A 20,455-nucleotide genomic window follows, 5' to 3' on the forward strand; every position below is an offset into this window, starting at 1 on the left:
TTGTGGTGAAATGAGGGGGCAGATGTGTGGCACAGTCATTCCTACGCTAAGCAGTTCCTCAATTGCAGCTGCCATCAGTGGGCGTTTATAGCACCAGGCACCCCACACCCAAACCTGCAAACTGCTGCAGGAGCTCACAGGTGCTGACAGCTCTTGTCACCTCCCAGGAACTGCTCAGATCCACACAGGACTGGCCACACACACGCCACTCACACATGGCACCTCGCCTGTCAGCTCCTGACACTGTCTGCGCTCTGACAGATTTTTTTATTTCATGGATGGACAGACAGCTCTCGACCCAGCAGATTCCTTTTCTTTCCTACATGGCCTTTGTATTTTAGTGGAAAGCCTTAAATAGCATTCTGTAATCATGCTTTTCTTCTGACCCATATTCTCACACAGGTTCACCCAGCTGCTCCAGGTTCAGCTTATTACATCCTTCCTGGGTAGCTGGGAAAGCAGAATAAGTTATCCAGGAGGAGAACCAGGCATTAGGAGCAGGGGAGGCAAATGTAAGGGACAGCCCCTCTACTGGCAGTGCTGGAGCTGAGCCCATGCACGGTTTCCCTTCTGCTCATTCTTGCAAGCCAGAGCCTTGCACCGGCAGGAACCTAGGTGCTGATTTAAAGGTTGTGTGCTCTGCTAGAGATAGGCAAATGCTTAGGGCTGGTGATGATTTTGTGAATCCTGATGCAGGATTTTGAGATGTTTGGCTCTTGGGGTCTAGTCCAGAGCCAGAGAAAAGTGCTGAGTTCTCTACACCTCTGAATAAAATCCATCTGGGGTATATCCTTCTTCCTGCCTTCTCTCTTGCACAGTATCCTCATGACAAGAGCTTGGAATGCTGAAGATCCCAAGCAAAATTCCCTTTTCTCTGAATCACCACTCCTTCCTCTTAAAACTGGTCACTTTTAAAAACCAGATATGAAATTTATTATATTTTAGTTTCTCCCAGCATGGGGATGTGGGTGTCAATCCTTGCTGCAAGAGGCTCTTTTTTAGGCAAGATTCAAGAATAGGGTAATCCCCAGGAAGGTGAAAAACATGGATTTGAACTTCTGCAGGAAAGAGAGGAAACTGAGCCTGGATTTGCCACAGCTAGAGTGAGTGCCTTCACCACATTGCCAGCATAATATGACCCTGTTATCTTTATCCCTACTCTGTGCTAAGAACCACCTGGAAAATACATACTTTGTGAATGTCACTGGATTTAAGCACGTGATAAATGCCAAGCTGCTGAACTGTGGTAAGGTACTCAGGTACTTAAAGATCCTAGAGAATATAAGTGTAAGAAATGTTGGTGAAGATTTGAGGCATCCACAGGCTCTTACTCCTGTACTGGGTTACCAGAATTTGTCCACATCCTTTTCCAGACTTGAACCTTTCCCTATTCATAGCACAGTAATAAGGTTCCACTAACAATCAGTTTTAGTAAGTCTCATGAAGTTGCTGAATTAAACTTTGGCCCCAGAGCCATTACAGTATAACAAGTGCTTATGTTGTAAACTGCTAATTCCAGAGCAAAACATCTTCTTTTCAGTCTGATAGTTCATTTGGAAGTGTATAAATCTACAGGGCAATCCCATATTTCTCCAAACAAGAGATGGGCAAGGGGTATATTTTTTGGTTCTCCAATTAAAAACAGATGCTAAATTACAGACCTCAGCTTAACTTAAGCAGCACTATAGTTGCAGATATGACAAAGAAGAGACAATAACAATGAGCAGAGCAGAATGGATCCATTAGCAGCATGAATCCATTACACTTCCTCAAATATTTCTAAAATAACTGAGACCAAAAAATACCAAAAATTCTGTGGAATCACTTAATTGAGCTGGCCAGCTGCTCTGTAGTTCCCAAATCTATCTTTTCATAAACTGGGGAGGAAATAATAGAGCACTAAAACCACTCTTTTTTTTTTTTTTTTTTTAAGTGACCATGCTCTGATATTGCAGAGATAAAATATGATCATTCATTCCTCAGTTTAAGCAAATCAGAAGAAATCTACTCTGGTTTAACTCTGCTGCATAGGGATAGATTTTAATTTTTAATGAGATATTGAACCAGACAATTAATCTCTATCTTTAATGATTAAGATGTGGATAATATTGCCCGTAAGTCATGGGTGTTGGATGCAAGTTACTACGGCAGCAAAAGGTAATGGTGTATTTCTTCCTGGTCAGTTGCTTACAGGAAAATGCTTGGCTGACTTGCAATAGCACAAATAGAACTTGCAAAAATCAAAGTTCTGCTGAGCTTCAGGAGTCCCAGCACTTCAGATTTTGAAAGAGAAAATGAAAAGCAAAAAAAAAAAAAAAAAAACAAACAAAAAAAAAAAAAAAAAAAAAAAACAAACAAAAAAAAAAAAAAAAAAAAAAAACAAAAAACCAAAAAAACCGAGAATAGCACTTTTGGTTTTGGAAAGAGACAAAAGTTCATTAAGCACTGTCTGAGAAAGAGATTAAGTACTTGTTGGAAAGATCAAGAACTGCAGCAGAACACTGATAATTCCCTCTCCCTTTCCCTTTCCCTTTCCCTCTCCCTTTCCCTTTCCCTCTCCCTTTCCCTTTCCCTCTCCCTTTCCCTTTCCCTCTCCCTTTCCCTTTCCCTTCTTTTCTTTCTACACATTCATTTCCAATCCAAATAAATCTTTCTCTTCTCATATACTTTTCTCTCGGGAGTTCCTAAACATTGTGAGATTTTTGAGGCAAGGTGTCTTCTCTGCTCCTGTGCTTCCCCACTTTTTTTTACAGAGGTGTTACAGGGCTTCAGAAGTCCCTTGCCCTCCTCTTGGAGCATTCCCTCAGCTCAGGTGCTGCAGAGACCACCAGAAGCTGCCTGTGCCAAGCACTAGAGCCTCTGCAGAGATGCTGTGGGCAGAGTCTGGAGGAGATGCCATATTGCCCCCCAGGAGTGCTAACATACTGCCAAGGACCTTGCCACTGTCCAGAAGAGCCAAGGACACAGAGGGCACAAGCACAATCCGTAACCATATTGGTCCCTCCCATCCCACGCACACCCTGCTGTGCTTTGTGCTCCTGCAAAGGGACATTGCACTCAGACATTTCTTCAATACCTGAGTCCCTGAGCTGGACACAGACGTGCCTGTCATTGCCTAAGCTCTGCCACGGATGGTTAATTGTCAGTAATTGGCATCTGCCAAGAAGCCCCCTGAGACAGGGGCACCAATAGACTTCTGCCAAGGCTTATGTTTTGTACCAAATATCCCAAAGGAGAGTCTCGGCTACGTAAAACCCCAATATCTTGAATTTCTCAGAAAAGCCTCCAACACACTGACTGACACCTCGGAGCAGTTATGTGCCCCAGCTAGCCAAATTAGAAAGTAACTGCAAGGGTGAATAATGTATCACACATCATCCTCTGAACATATGGACTCACAGATTCTAGGTAATGAGCAATAGTCTGTGTATTGCTGGGATCTCATATAGCTTGGGGAGTAGGTTATATATTCATGTAGTGTGATGTGGCAGTCCCTCAGCTTATCTGTCCCCACAAAAACACAGGAGCTGCTGCAGCCCTGCAGTGATGCTGCTGGATGTGAGGCTGGTCAGAAATGGAAACTGAAATAAACAACCAGTTTTACATCTTTGAGCATCAAGTTCCTGAGGCCATTCTAGAAACAGGAGTGCTAAACTACAGCTCCATGGCGTGCTTAAACAAAAACTAACACAGCTTATCCCTCCTCTAGTGAAACAGGCCCAGGGCACTGGCACAAGGAGTTTCATGTTGTTCTTGGCATTGTCAGGCAGCTAGTAGGAGCCCTGAAAAGATTTTGATGTGGATTGAATAGTGCTCTCCCAGACAGTGGCCAGGGTCAGGGGATGGCCACAGCTCAGACTGCTCTGATGGCTGGGCACTGTGAGGAGGAAGAATTTCATTGCTCTGGCTTATGCACCTGGCACTCCACATACCTGGGACCAAAGTGTGGGACCATCACCTCCGCTCAGCCCTGCAGCTCCTCCATCCCTACCCGTGCTTGCCTGCTGAGCTCCACTGCCCCAGGTCATGCTCCTCCACCAGCACAACAGAGGGCATTGCCTCACCCTGCTAACATCCCAGTGGGCAAAAAGTTATCCTGGAGCTGGGGATTTCTGGGCTCAAGCACACACAGCACCGACCAGCTGAATCTGGCTGAAGCCAGGTCTGCAGCCCAGAACAGGTGAAGGAAAGCAGGGGCAGTGAGCAGCAGTTTCTCTAGAAGGGGGAGGTTTCCTCAGCAGCTGTTTCTCTAGAAGGGGGAGTGTTTCTCTCTGGGTAGCTTGTGCTGAGGACAAGACACACACCTCTGTGTCACGCACGGGCAGAGTGACAGCTGTGACAGCTGTGACCCAACCGTCCAGATCTCCCATGGCAAGCAGCCCATGGCTCCTACCCCTGGGATTCAGGACTAGGAGAGCCAAGGTCTGAAGCCTTGGCACAATGAGCAGGTGGGCTTTCCAACATACACAGAGTTGGCTGGTACAAATAGTAACCTCAAACATCCACTCTGTGGGGAATTCCAACATTTTCTATTCATTGTCAGCATAAATGGCCCCCAGGTTTAAACCTCCCATAGTGCAATGTCTATGAGGAAATATAATTGCCATCAGCTGAGAGATTTTGCTTCTGTGTTGATTTGGGAAGCTTTTAAAATTTTGTAATTTAATTTTTATATATGAAAGGAGCATAACAATTATTTTAATTATAAACAATATCAGATATGGTAATGCAATAATTCATTAGTATTCTAATTGTTAAGTGTTACTGTAACTGATATTTGCTTTGGTAATTGGTATTTTAATTGGTAATTGGTGTTCCAAAAGGCCATTGGGGTAATTCTTACTAGTGACTGATAATTACAATGGAAATTTTTAATTGGTATTCTAATGGGTTTGGTAATTCATATTTGGGTTTTCATTGGTAACAGAGCAAAGTGGTCATTTGTAATAGATAATTGGTTTGGTAATTGATTTAGCAGTTGGTATTGTAGGAAGTACGAAACAAGTGATCGAAGCACCCTAATTTATTAATAATGTAAAATACATAATATTCTGAAATTAAAGCTAGTTTACAAAACTGACAATTAAATAATTTCAAACTAAAAATCTCTTACCAAAATATTTAAATTTTAGAAAAATGCCTAATTGTAAGAATTTATTTTTAAGCCCTCTCCTCTTATTAAAATGTCTTGGCATGTGCGAGATCATATACCAGAGGATCAGTCCCATGACTCAGCTGGTCAGGCTGAAAGCCAGCTCCAACTGCACCCACTTGACACCCTGGACATGGTTCCCAAAGGAACATTTCCTTTGGGAACACCTGCTCCTGAACTATCACCCGAACAACACATCAGCCTGCAGATACGGCAGAACTTTCCCCAAGATTGGTCTTCAATCAGGATATTTAATGCCCTGTGAAGTCAGATATGGTAAAAGCAGCTGGGTTGTCAAAAAGGTTGTTCCTCATTTCCCAAATATATGGGATTATTATATTATATATTATTATTTTCTGTACTGGAGGTCCTTTGTTTGACTTTCTGCAAAGAAAAGAGTGCAAGCCACTGGGTGGGAAATAATGTTACTTTGAAAAAAAAGGACTTTGGAGTGCTGCTATGCTAATATCATCCATGAAAAAACAGCAAGACTAAGATCTAAAGAGAAGAGTAACTAAAAATGCTCACTACAGCCTTTGATGCAAAAAAATACTTGGTCGCTTATATAACAGACGGTACAAATTTTCCCAGAGAAATATCCAGAACTGCCAGCACTATTTCTGTCCAATTATGGCCTTTGGAAAACTATTGATTTTCTTTCAGATGCATCAAGTTGAGCATCCAATGTACATTCTTCCTCTCCAAAATGCTTTGCCCAAAGATGTTTGAATATCTGGCTCATTAGACTGTGTGCTTCCATGATCAGCATAGAAATCCAAGACAGAAAATACCCTTTTGGTCATCCAAGCCAGCCCTCAGCACTGTGGAATTGTTCCCTCTCCCTCTATACACTTTTGACTGTTTTATTCAACCCAGTTATAAATGACTCAGACAATTAATTCCCTTGGAAAACTGTGACCCAGACAATGAATTCCCTTGGAAAACTGTGACCACCACTATTATGGACTGGGATTACATCCAGTTACAAGGAAGAAGATTTCAAGGTGATATGTACAAAAGGAAAAAGGAAAGCCATGAATTTATTACAAAGAGCCTGTGTTTTGAAGTAAAAAGACCCCAACACTTAACAAGACAGTATAATTTTTGAGACTGTGTCTATTTCAGAGTATTAGAAGTTAATCTTGACCTTTAACTACAAACCAGAAATTCCTCAGAGTCAGGTGAGTTTTTTTCCATCTTTTCCATGAAAAGTTCCTTCAGAGCATAGGAGGAGTTTTGGTAAGAGTTCAGTTGTTAAGACTGGCATTTTGAGGGTATGACCTTCAAATTGTAAAATTTCTGCTTGTAGTTTAATCTACCTGATTTCCAAGAAAAATGTCCTTCTGTCTCCTCCACTTTAAATAATAACAAGGACAGGGAATTATTTTTAAAAGGTTCCTTACAAACCGGAATATGAGGGTGCATTTCTAACATCTTTTCTGAGATCACCTTTATCCTTCTTAAATTATTTCCAAGCTCTATGAGGGTTTCAGCAAAACAATTAAAAATGCTTGTCTCCAGTAATTCTCCTGAACCAGTAATTCAAGGCCGATTTGTAAATCCTTACGTAATGTTCACGGATTTTATACTGTGCAATTGCATTTTTCAAACACTTCTCCTTTCTCATATTCTTTTCCTAAGTATTTTAATTTAGCCAATCAAAATCCATTTATTTCTGATTTGAAAATTAGTTCATGCAAGTAAGTCCTGGCTGACATTTGCAAGTCATTTGCAAATGCCCTTATAGCCTGCAGTCCCTCCTCTTGCCTCTTCTGAAACCACATTTATGCATTTCTCTGGGTGATTGATTGTGTGTTGGGTATGTACTTTGAGATATATCAAGAAAACATGACGTATTGCTGCTGGTCAGTATGTGTCCCACATGTTAATTATTATTCACATATAAGAGTTTTGGCTATGTCTACATTGGAGCTCACAGCAGAGATTCCTTAAAAAACAATGATGAAGGTACCTTGAGTTCCTCCTACATAGCAAAGACACTTGTTGGGGTCAAAAACATGAAGTGGCCTCTGTATGCATCACTGTGCCTAATAAAGTCCAAGTGCACTATTCTGGTTCTGTGCTTTACTGCTGCACTGTATTGCTTCTGGATCCAACAAAAATCAGTACAGACAAATCACATTACACTCCTTTGCAGGGGTAGGCTTGTCCTCCTCTCCTTCATTCAGCTACAGCCAGTGTGGGAGGATTTGCTACCTTATTTCTGCCATCAGAAAAAAAAAAAAAAAAAGCATGAGGACCATAAGTCATATTAAAAACACCAACACTGAAGAACTACGTTTCTATCTTCCCTCATCTTTCATGTTCTGAACTAACCAGCATCACCAAATGCTCATCTTCTGTCTTTTTGCATATACTTTTGAAGTTATTTTAAGCTTGAAGCTAACCTTAAAGCTGGTGTCTCTCAGTTGCCTCCTGTCGGGGACATCTTCCATACTAGTAGCAGTGGTGGTCAATGATTGTCAGTGTCACTAATTTGGCACTTTTTTCTTTTTGTTTTGCATCCACCTCCTCAAGAGAAACTGCAGGAAAAATACAGGACATTTTGGCTTGAATCCTATCTTACATGTTGATAGTTTCACTAACAGATAAAAACTCGAAAGGTTATGTCCTTCAAAGTGCAGTAATATGATGAATCCAGAGAATGCTCAACATGCAACATCAGCCTAAGGACCACCACCCTTCAAGTGCACTCCATCGCAGGCAATAATGCAGCACAAGGATATCACACAGGTTTAAGCACATTAGCTCAGGTCCTGGAAGTTGATTTATTGCAGAGGCACAGAGCTTTACATGTACTAATTTAACTTGCTTCTCAACTAACAGCTGTGTCCTTGCAGTAATTGCTATGACTTCTATCTGTTGTTTTCCAGTCTCATTACAACTTTGGTGTGTACATGCAGATGTTTAGGTGTTAACCATAGATATCCAAGAGCCAAGATAACTCATCAGAGAGGCAGTCACTGCAGTCAGTGGAATTTTCAGCAGATTTCAATTTGCTCCAACTTAAAAAGCTGTTCCCAGGCTACCCTGGGAGGCCAGACAAGCCTCACACAGCACCTACAAGTACTCAGTTACACTTAAGTCTCTGAATATGGAGGTGGCCACCACGCCCAGTGTGTGATTATGAAGAACAGCACAGCAATGAGCAAGTTTGCTGCTGTGATGACCCTAAGGGATAGATGTAGTTTCAGCCTGTACTGAGGAACCACACCAGTCTTTTACTGTTCTGGCGCACAGCAGTGTCTCAGCACACAAACAAAAGGTACTCCATTCTTCTCCCTTCCTTCCCTCTCAGACCCCTAAGATCCTTAACAATCTCATCTCTGCAACTGCTCACATAATTTCAGGCTGTGCTACAGAAATAAACTACTCCCCTATTTCCGTTCCTAATGTGTTGTGTCCCTTCCCTCATCTCACAATATCTAAAATCTCCCCTCCCTTCCTGATGAGGTAAGGAAAGTTTTGCTTCATGCCCTTCATGTGTAACAGCCTAGCCTCTAAATAGAAGAGATGACAGAAGAGGGAACAACATCCACGGGCAAGTGGGTAGGGGTGGAAAAGGACATGAGTAACCAAAAAAACAATGATGCAGCACCTCCAGTTAGACTCCTCTTTGCCAGTGAGGCTCAGGGAGGGGGGATCAGTCATTAGTGGTTGTTTTCTTTCTTGCCTTTTTTCGGTGTGAGCTGTCGGGTGGTGAGGCAGCTGGTGTGCAGTGACAGCTGCTCGCCATGCTGTTCATAATCGCCCCATTGATACCTTGAGCTGCCTCTGGCTGTTTGTTGTATCCACCTGTTGCCTTTGGTCTGAGCCTCTAAACCCTGTATTTCAAGGGCTATTGCTTGCCAGTGTGCACTCTCCAGCCCTGCACACTCTGTGTGCTATCACAGAGTGAGCAAAACCATTTTTTTTTTGGCCTTGTGGCTCATTACTAATGCACTATTTCACCATCTCCCACTGCACTATTGTCAATGGAAAGAAAAAAAAGTAAGGAGAAAAAAAAATTATGAAGGTTTTGAGTATACTTTTTTTGTAAGTTCCTGTGCCCATATATTCCCAATATAGGGCTCTGCAACATTTGCAATCTTCAGATCCGAAGAGACTTTCATCTGCTTCTGAACGCTGCCAACTCAATGGACAGATTGATTGCACTTGGGACAGGCAATCACACTATAAAATGTTGTGTTCCGTAAAAATAATAAGACTTCACTTTTTTCTCAAACTTCAGCCAAGTTTTCCAGAGCATACTATCCAAAATTATGCAATCAAAGCAGTAACTCTTTTCTGCAAGAGATGTTGCTCCAGTGGTCATTCTGCAATGCACTCTCCAGTTTCTCAGAGAGGAAGATGTCAAAAGGAGGGCTTTTTTATATAATATGCAGCTTCACAGTGACTTTACACACAGTTTAAATAAAACAATGAGAAAAACGATATTCAGAAAATACTGAAGATTCAATAGAACAGCTCTAGTTTGTCTCAGACAGTAAAAATCTGAACCCTTCCATGGAGGGTTTGCCCCTGCCAGCATGTATGTGTTTATCAAAACGTCATGTTCCTGGACAATTTGACCTTGACTGTGGTTCTTCCTGAGGAACAAAGGCCTACAGAAAAGAAATCTAAAGTAGCAAGTAATACAGACACACAGACACTCTAGATAGGAATGGATCTCTGAAGGTCATCTGGTTCAGTCCCCATTCAAAGCAGATGTGACAGAAAGTAGCTCTGGGCTTTTCCTGAGCAGCTTTGGAGTATCTATTTTGGTCATCTGGTTCAGTCCCCATTCAAAGCAGATGTGACAGAAAGTAGCTCTGGGCTTTTCCTGAGCAGCTTCGGAGTATCTACATGCTCTCTGCAAAGCCTGTTCCACAAGTTCACCACCTTCACTGTGAAAAAAAAAAAAAAACACTAATATTTCATGTGAATTTCCTTTGCTCCAACTTTGTCTTTTCTAACCATTTGTTAAAAAAGACTGAAAAATCTTTATGTCATCTCATGAAGCACAGAAGGATTACCCATCTGCTAGACTGAATAACCTGGCAAAATTTTGGGCTGATTCCCCAAGAAAAAGAGGTTCACAAGATCACATATTCAATGCCTTTATGTCTGTTCCCCACTGACACTTTTTGAACCTGATAGTTTGTTTCAAGCAAGTATGATGGAGTACAGCAATCTCCCATAGATTTCTACAAGTTTGATGAAAACCATTTTGTGGGCAGATGAGAGAGACCATTGTCAGTATCCTCAAAAAGCTGCAATTTGAACTCAATTGTTATTAGATACCTGAGGATCCACATGGCACAAAGGCATTCTGAATGTCACTGCTAAAAGAAACTATGTGATCCGATGGCTAGCATTGTATTAGTCATCAGAGAATCCAACCACAGGCTATACAGATCCATAGGGAACTAGGCTTCATTAATTCTGCTACTTGTGAAATGCCTTGGGTTTTTTACCTTTACTCCTATGCTTCAGCTGAGTGGTCATAAATTCGTACGAGCAAAAAAAATCTCCTTCATATAATCTCCCTTTATATATCATCCTTCTCTTACATGAGGAAAAGAATGGCTAAGAATAGCTGGTCAGATGATTTACTATTACAATTTTCTGTGGGTATATGGGATTTCTGGATGTCACTCAGCTGCCTTTAACAATAGCAAGGACACAATTGTTTCCATAGTAATACCCATTCCAAAGGGGTGAAGGTGTGTGTGTTGGGGGGGACAGTACAAAGCAAACAGAAGGCACAGTTACACAGACTTGCATATAGGACAAAAAAATCAGGCACAACAGAATTTGATTCTGCAACCCTCGCTATAGAAACTCCTTTTTTAAGGTCATCCAATTATACTGAAATCAGCAGAAAACTGACTTAGCAAGCATGCAGGCGAAACTCTTCCACAGTTTAGACAATGTGAATAGGTGAGAAAGCTTTATGTCTTTTGTCATTCTCCAGTTGTGAATAACTTAGCCACAAATGTCCCACTGCTAATGAGAGAAGACATCCCCCAGTTTGTGGTGAGTACATACTATTGCCATACTATTTAATTTCTCACTCAGTGCAATAGCAGTGCGAGGTCTCACAGGACAGCCTCCTAAATAACCTAAAGGGCTAAAATAGATGGTCTCTCTGTGTTACTCTAAAAAAGAGTTAACCAATAAACAATTTCCTGACAAACAAGCTAAATATGTCTCACACCTTTTCATCTAAAAATACCGTCTGAATGGAGAAATTCTGCTGCTGCAGCATCTCTCAGGGATTTTCTGTTGCATTCTAGTATTCCTGGTCACCCTAAAGGAAACAAACATTGCAGAAACAAAGGAAAGTCAACTCTGAAGTAAACAAAGCACTTCTGACTCTTTTGTCTATGGTTTAATAGAAAATGCTCATCACATGGTCTCCCTGCTGCTGCAGGAGAAGAATCCAAGAAGGTTTTAATAAAAATAGCTTCTATAAGTCCCTGAAGGAAAGCGAGAAATTGAAGAATTTATCCATTATTCTATTTATCCAAGATGGCTCCTGGTGCTGGTGCTAAAAGCTCTGCTACTGACTCAGTCAGTTCTATGACTCTTTGAGCTGGAGCCAATACAGACCAGCAGAAGAAAAACTCAGGCCTCAGAAACAGGCACAGGGAATTGGATCATAGGTAATAAAATAGTTTAGTCCATATCTTAGTCCTTAAATGACACTATTATTTTCTAGTATTTTGCAATATGAACTGTGAATCCAAATATTCAGTAGTTATCAAAAAAACACATTTCATTTCTAAGTCTCCTCCCCAGGATGGAGTTCAAAAGTCAGCTTTCCCTAGCCAAACACAGAGGATACTACCCAGAGAGGGCTCTCTTAGGGACAGAGCCCTAAGCACAAACGTATCAAGAATCCTTTTGATAAGGATGATTATCTTTTTGAGAAAACATACTGTCTGTTCCTTAATTTTTTAAGGTTTGGATTGGAATGGTTTTGGATTGAAAGGGACCTCCTAGTTACAACAATCCCACCATGGACAGGGCCACCTCCCAGTAGACTGGGTTGCTCAAAGACCCATTCAGCCTAATCTTGGAACACTTCCAGGGATGGGAAATGTCAGGGATGTCCTCCACAGCTTCTCTGGGCAACATGTTCCAGTGGTTCACTGTCCTCACAATGAAGAATTTCTTCCTAAAATGGAATGTAAACCTGCCTTCTTTCAGTTTAAAACCATCGCTGGATCATCCTTGCTCCCGGTAACCATGTGCTGCTTCAGCTGTCCTGGCACCTGAAGCACGCTGGAGCAAAGAGGCAGACATTAAGAGGCAGATAACATCCCTGGTTTCGTGTTTTGATGTATTACTTCTTCAGCAATCACCTCATAAGCACAATCAAAAATACATGCCTTAAAAAGCAGCTGGAGAATCATTACATGGCACAGAAATTCCAGGATGTTACTGTGCCATGTCTTACACACACCTTGGATTTCTGAGATGGCTACAGGGACACAGCCTGTGGCAGGAACATTACTCAACCCCTGCCTCTCAACCTCAAAATGATGTGAGAAAATCTAACTCTTCTCAACAGGGCTGCAAGATAGGTGGTGCCAAAACACAATTGCAGAAGGATTTCTTTGGAAGAAACCTCGTCCCACCAGCTGTTTGTCCCATTTTATTCCTTGAGTTGAGCCTGCAAGGTGAGCTGCATGGATTGATCCCAGGCTGATCTGTGTTCAGAATCTCACTGCCATTGATGTGAATTTGTTTTCCCGTGGATCCAGGGACACTGTGGGGCTGGGAAATGAACAGTGAGTGGTGTTCAGTCCCCCCCTTGTCTTAATAGAGACTATGCTGAATGGGCTTGAGCTTTGTGATTTGGGTTTCATTGTTCAAACAAGCAGTTGTAAAGTACACACATGCACCCCTCCTGCTTTACAGAGCTCAAAGTGCTAGTGACCTCTGTGTCACACAGGTTTCAGGTGAATATTGTGAAGTAACAAAAACCTGAGCTGGCAACCTTTCTGTGACCAAAGTGTTTTATTAGTAAAAACCAGCATGCAGCTATACATTTTATGCTGAATACTGTATGACAGTACAACAAATTTGTGGGGCAGGAAGGGATAACATCAGCAGTCTTTGAGCATATGAACAAATGTAGCCACAATGATTGTAATATTTGTAGAAAAGGCATCAAAAAGCTGGCAGAGGCAAAAGAAATAGCCAGACTGTCTCTTGAGGACCAGACTATGATACATCCTGAAGACTGGCACTGGAAGAAGAAAGAGAAGTTTTCATTTCTCTTTTGGAGTGACTACACGTTTCTCCTGGAACACAGGGCTAAGTGGCTCACTATGCTTCCCTGTGCAGAACAAACTGATGGGAAGACCCAGCCTGGGGAGGGAGTGGGACCCTTAAGTACAGCTGCCACCTGTGCCCTGAGCAGAGTGTGCTACAACAGGGAAGAGCTCTGCCACAATCCTCTGCAACGTGTGCAGAGGGATGAGGAAGTAGGTGATGAGTGCCTTTTATCCTAGCTGAGGTTTATAGTCATTACAATAGCAACTGAGCTCTCTCCCTCACCCTCCAATAATGGCCTCGTTTTATTAAGTGATGTACAAACACACACACAGAAAAAGTGCCTCCTCCGCACAGCTACATCTCAAACAAACTTGAGCTAGAAAATGTGCAGTTCTCATCCAAACTCGTAATTGTTTCTCATTGCTGGAACTGAACATCTATGCCATACAAACTGATATATACTGTCCCTATTTAAAAAATGACATAATGGGTTGTTTTCATATCTAGCAGGAACAAGGAAAATGCGAACAAAGTCAAGAGAGAAAACAAATCTGTACATTTCCACGAAAGAACCAATCTATTTTAGAGTCATCTTAGGCTGTGTTTGTAGTTGGGTTTTGTTTGTTTATTTGTTGGTTTCTTTTGCCATACTGATGAGTGATATTGACTTGCATTGCACAGAAGTTGCAGATACAATCCTAGGTCTGTTTCCATTAAACGCAGCATTCAGAGCATCCAACATCACTTGAAGACTCTCCTGACTTTGATGCCTGTACACTTGCAAAGGTAGAGCATCAGGAAAAAGCTTTGTCATCTTGTTTTGCTCAATTCCTTCCCTTCACCACCAGTTTTGTTTATTTATTTGTTTTAGGAACACACTTTTTTTTATACTTTGCTATGCATATTTATAATGAAAAGATGATTTGTGTCCTCATTACTGCTCTATTGCTCAATGATGAAAAAACATTAACAAAGGAAAACAATTTTTAGTCAGTTCATAACGTTCTATGAGGTGAACTGAAACTGTAAAGAGTATGATTTAATGAAAGAAGGTAAGAAGATTTTTAAAAACACTAATAAGGCTGTTTCTCTGCATTGGAAGATCACTTAGGAGCAGAGCAGTGATTTCCTTTGTGTTAGAAAAATACCATGCAAATATTCAAAAGCAGCATCCCCAAGGTCAAAAAAGCCCATCCTCTCTAACACAGTATACTCACTCTCCTCCTCAACAACCTCCTTTTTCCACCTGTATCAGCATTTTGCAATTTTCGGATGGTGGAGAGAAAATAAACTCACATGTCTCAGCCACCTTTTAGCTCTAAAGGAACATCCAAAAATGCCACAGAAGGCAATCGAAGCTCTATGCACTATTAGTGGAGCAGCTCATGAACATCTACCTAGAGCTGCAGACACAGATTCAAACCCTGCAGAGAAAGAGACTCCAAAATCATGATCTTTATCATGAGATTTCTGCCATTTGCAGGAACCTGCAATGAAGAGTGAGCCAATGCCAAGCTGCACCGAGCAGAGCACAGAGCCAGCTGGAGCCGCTGGAGCCAAAAGGTGCTGCTCCAAATGGGAGCACCATGCCATGGCTTCACAATCACCACACCAGAAGCCTCTGTCCAGCGTGCCAGAGACGAGAGCATCATACAAAGTCAAAAAAAAAAAGGAGGGAGGGTCAGTGGACTTCAGCCCAAAGGAGCATTTCTAAGGCTCCTTCACCAGGCATCAGCAAATGTGTGACAGGCAACAGATGTCAGATCAGCAATTCCCCACCTCTGAATCTGGGAAAGCCTGTTTTAAAACAGGCTGTGTTTTAAAACAGAGGTTTCTCCTAGCAAGTGATCGCCAATCTTCTGGCTCTTCTTTTCTGTTATCTTTGTCAGGAGTTGGTGGAAGGAGCGTGACAAAGCACAGTATCGCTGCCATTAGAGCAAGAGCAAAATACCTCGTTAGTACTCTGAAAAAGCAAAACATCACAAAATATCAATAGAGCAGAAGATTAGGCTCAACTGCATTATGACTGGTATGGCTACCAACACCTGTCAGCAGTAAACTGAATTTTTTTTTTTTAAACAGGCATTCTTAACTATGATACATGTTTCTTTCCTTAATTCATTGAGTTCATAAACTAAATTACATAGAACAGCAGCTAAATTGGTTCATCGTTGCTCAACACCTATTTAAAAGGACAAAGCAAAAAGCTGAAAAGAATACTATTTGGGGAACTGAATAGCTCCAGGGGATAGTTAATGATGGGATTGAGAGACTTGAATGCCTGCACCACTGGCTTTAATTTGGTTCAGGGCACTAGTGACACAAAGTCATTACTATACGAGAGCTATTCACAGGTCTTTTGTGTGAGATGAGGTGGTGGTCTCTGTCTATTCCTAGCTGGACAACACCTGCCTTACAAAACCCAGCAGCACATCTCTCCCTCTCAGCACCTGGCAAGTCAAAAAGCTAAGTTCAGACTTGGGGAAGGAGCAGGGCTACTGTTCTACCCAAGCAACAGGCTGAAGTGTGCTGTGGGGACAGCCCATAACAAGGACACTGCCATGCCTCATCAGTGGCACAAACAGCGACTGTCCCCGGCAGCTCAACCCTTTCAAAAAAGACCAACATTTGACTAAATATGGAGCTGGACAATTAACAAAGGCCCCGGGTAGCCCACTCACTTTCATGGGTTCTGTCATTTCCTGGACTGTTTTTTTTTTTATTTGCTGGATGTCAGGAAAGCTGCTCCTGGACAATGAAATTTCTGATTGGGTTTTTATTGTTATTATTTGCAATGTGTTAGTGCCTGCAGGTCACAGACAGGATTATGACTTTGTTGTGATAGGTGCTCACAAACCACTGGTAAGAGACAGTTCTCACTTCGGTGACCTTATAGTTTAAACAGAAAAGCCTGAGAGTGAAGGAAGAAAAAAGATATTATTATCCTCATTTCATAGTGGGCCAGCGACTGTGCAGAAACACAAACAGCAGTACATCCCGAGGGGCTGAGCTCATGTTGCTCTTCCTGAACTCAGTAAAAACCGCGGGTATTCAACAGCATGGAATAAAAGGGGCCAACATCACATAACAAGTAAGGAGGAGAATCAGGACTTGGTGAATCCCAAACTGACCTTGCTTGTTTAACAGCTTGCAGAGAAAATGAAGAAAAGCTGAAAAGTCATGTTGCTTTAGGAGTACTTGTTTGTGCTGCAGCACCTGAAGTTGTTGGCTCAGGATCTGTGATTTAGGGAGAGAAGGCTACCACAGGAAATGGCCAAGGTTTAAGGTCTTGATTTTCAATCTTTTGTTCTCCTTGTCCAAAAGAATTTCTGTTCTGTGTTGTGCAGGGGCAGAATTGTACTTATAGTGAAGACCCTCCTTGACTTTCTCCAAAGACTGGGAAGTGTATGCCTGAGAAGTGGTGGAAAGGATTTTGTGCACCCATGGTGCTCATTGCCATCATAGAAGAAAAGTCCCCTAAAATTGATAGATAAAGATAAGTCTTTAGGATAAGCAGACAGTCTTCTAAATTAAAAACTGGACATAAGAACAAATCTTCTCTCTTGATTGAAAATGATTTAAGGAACTGCCACATAAACCTTGTGAAAATCAATCTGCCTGTGGACACCACCAGATAAGTATTAAAAACCAGTTTACTGGTTTCCTCCATGAGAACACTTGCAAATACATCATTTATGACTTGGTTGATAATTGGCTCTACCAATGGATGAAAAGAGAAAAGTGACCAAGTGAGTTTATATGAGGCAGCAGGAGGAAACACTCTTGACAAGAAATTATGGAGAAATCCTGAAAGCAGTCATGGTGCTGCAGGGTGTACAAACTAGGAAGCCAGTGATCTTTCTGAGACAACCAAAGCATCTAGCCTGATTGATGTACAGATTTTTTCAAAGTAAATCATGAAGGTCTCATAATGCGTCTCTGATCAACCTAAACAGATAAATAAAAAGCTTAATGGATGAAGGACAACATCCCTGAAGTGGCAAAGTTAATTTTTCATAAAAATACAAAATCAATTTATTTGGGGAAAAAAATCTGACTGAGAAGGGAAAAATTTGTGATGTAGAAAGAGCATGGGATCAGCTGGATTATCTCATCTGTTACCCCCTTGCCTCTTCTTCCTGAAATAAGAATGGAAGGAAATCCCAGTTGCAATATGTCGTGGTTTAACCCTAGCCAGCAACTAAGCACCACACAGCTGCTCGCTTATTCCCTGCCCCCAGAGGTATGGGGAAGAGATTTGGGGGTGAAAAAAGCAAAATTCATGGGTTGAGATACAGTTTAATATGTCGGACAGAAAATGAAGGGGGGGGGGAAATGGATTTACAAAACAAGTGATGCATAATAATAACAGCAGTAATAATAAGAATGCAACTGGAGTAGACAAAACCAGTGATACACAATGCAATTGCTGACCACCTGCTGACTGATGCCCAGCCAATCCCTGAGCAGTAAGCCCCAGGCAGCTTTCCCCCCAGTTCACAAAATGAGCCTGACATCAGGCAGTATGGAATATCCCTTTGGCCACTTCAGGTCAGCTGCCCTGGCTCCATGTCCTCCCTGCTTATTTTGCGCCCAGTCTACACACAGGTGAGAAGCAAAAAACTCCTTGACTTAGTGTAAACACTGCATTGAAACAACGAAAGCATCAGGGTGTTATCAACACAATTCTCATACTAAATCCAAAACACAACAGTGTACCAGCTACTAGGTAGAAAATCGACTTTATGACAACCCAAATTAGGAGAAAATAGTACCTGGGGTGATCAATCATGCACTTTAAAAGGCATCTGGGTTCTAGAATTCCATCACATGGTTGAGAGGCTAGCAAAATTCAGATACTCTAGTTTCACTAGGAGCTTGCAGTTTAAAATTTTGCTCCAAACCAGAATAGCAGAATTCTTACCTTGAGAAAGCTGTGGAGAACATTAATTTCAGGTTGATGGTAATAAGTGATTGGTTGATGGTAATAAGCTTTCCAAATTGTTGTATTATTTTGCAATATATAATATAAAAGGAAATATTTTGAAACCAAAACTCATTTTGAAACAAGAAATTGAAATGTTTAGCTTGGAAATGTCACAATGAGACATTCCCACACTGCTGGAACATCCCTCTACCACTCACTCTTTTTTAAATTCCATCTTCAGTGCAACCAACACAAGTTTGCAAAGCATTTCAGTTTTGACAAGGTTGCATTTTCTAGTGGAAAGCCACTTTTTCAAAGGTTTTCAAACCACCTCCATTGGGAACAGGTGTCACAGGACTGCAACAACCTTGCCTTTGCAAAATTGCAAGCAGGATCCTGGAAGAGGGACTGGGGTGTACAAGGCTTTAGGGGTCCCAGGGTGGCCCATGGTTATGAAGGTTGGGAACCTGCTGGTGAATAACTTCTGGCTACCCACACCTCTCGTCTCCTGTTGAACTTGTAGGCTGAACAGGCAGTAGCAACTGCGTAGGACTGTAAGGGGGAAAAACCCTCAGTATGTGGCCATGGCAACATGTTGAACCCTGCAACATCCTTCTCAACCATCCAGGTTGAGGAGCGATGGAAAGAAGGACTGTCCTGAGGCTGGAGTAATGCTCAGTTCAGGATGGGAATCTTTAGCAAGCCAAGAATGTGGGGGTAGGATGAACAGTAACACTCAGCAGGCTGATTTTGGTCTGGTCATGTCCGCTTGCTGTAATTTGCAAAGGGGATGTGTCCCTCCACAAACATGGAAGAGAAGTTTAACTTGGTACGTTCACATTGAAAGCAAAAGTACTCAAGATTTTCAATGAATTAAAGAAAAAGTCTTAGTTCTCTGAGAAGTCAGTACTTTCTGAAATGCACAGCTAAAGAGAAATCTGATCTGATTTAGCACAGTCCTAAATAAAGTTCTTTTTACTTTCCACCACTTCAGAATGACCAAACAGACAGACTAATGCCAGAAATTCAAGCTGGGCACAAATGAGTTGGCCTTTTTTTTCCCTTTCCACTTTTCTCACAGGGAGTGCCATTTGAAATTATCTCCTTTCTTGTTAATTTAACGATTACCATCAGAAAGAGCCAGCGGCTGAAAAATTATAGTCAGTAATTATGATCTTGCAGACTCGCTCTGGGACTCGATGCAGGGAAAACATTGGATTGTGAGAATGAGGCTGTGCTCCTCGGCTGATGCACTTTGCTGGATGGAGCCTGGAGATTTGGTTGCCTCAGATCTTGGGGGCCCAGCTTGAGAAGCCTTCAGGAGGAAGAGTCACTGTGAGACAGCAGGCACATCTGGAGTTGGACACCCCTAAAATATAGCCACCCAAAACCTTTAATCATCACCTGTGAATAGCTGAGTATTTTTTTTAACCTGATAAACAAGGAGAATCACATTCCTCCTCTGTGCGTGGATGTACCAGTTCAGGTAACTGGTAGATGGACCAGTTAATGTCTTTAGACACCATGTCAAACGATAAATATTTATCATGTTTCAGTATTAATTCGTGTGAAGACAAATACATATGTATGACACTGCAGAGGCAGAAACACACGATCAAAGCCAGCTAGATATTAGTGTTGCTGAATAAAGCTCAGCTTTCCAGTTATGCCCATTGCCTGCCCACCTTTGGAGCCATTTCGCCCCCCAGAGATGAGGGAATCCCCATCACTTCTGAGGGCTGCCATGACGGTTGTCGTGTGAGCCCGAAAACACCGAAGGCGAGACTCGGCAGTGAGAAAAAGGGTATAAAGTATGTCAAACCCCTGGTGTTCCAGAGGAAATACTGGGACGGGGAAAGGACGCCCCACGAGGGCAGCCACAGCCGACAACCTCCGCAGCCCCCTGGGTGCGCCAACCCCGCGGCCCCGGGGCGAGAGCGCAGCCGGTCCCGCTATCCCCGCGCGGTGCGGGCGGGCGGCGGGTCCGGGCGCGTCCCCGCGGCGGGGAAGCGCCGTCCGCCCCCCCGGGCCGGAGGAGGCGCTGCCTTCCACATTGGCTGGGGGCCGGCGCGCCGCCTCCCCCGGCC

Source organism: Onychostruthus taczanowskii, unplaced genomic scaffold (assembly GCF_017590055.1).
Source record: "Onychostruthus taczanowskii isolate IOZ18803 unplaced genomic scaffold, ASM1759005v1 scaffold39, whole genome shotgun sequence".
NCBI lineage: Eukaryota > Metazoa > Chordata > Aves > Passeriformes > Passeridae > Onychostruthus > Onychostruthus taczanowskii.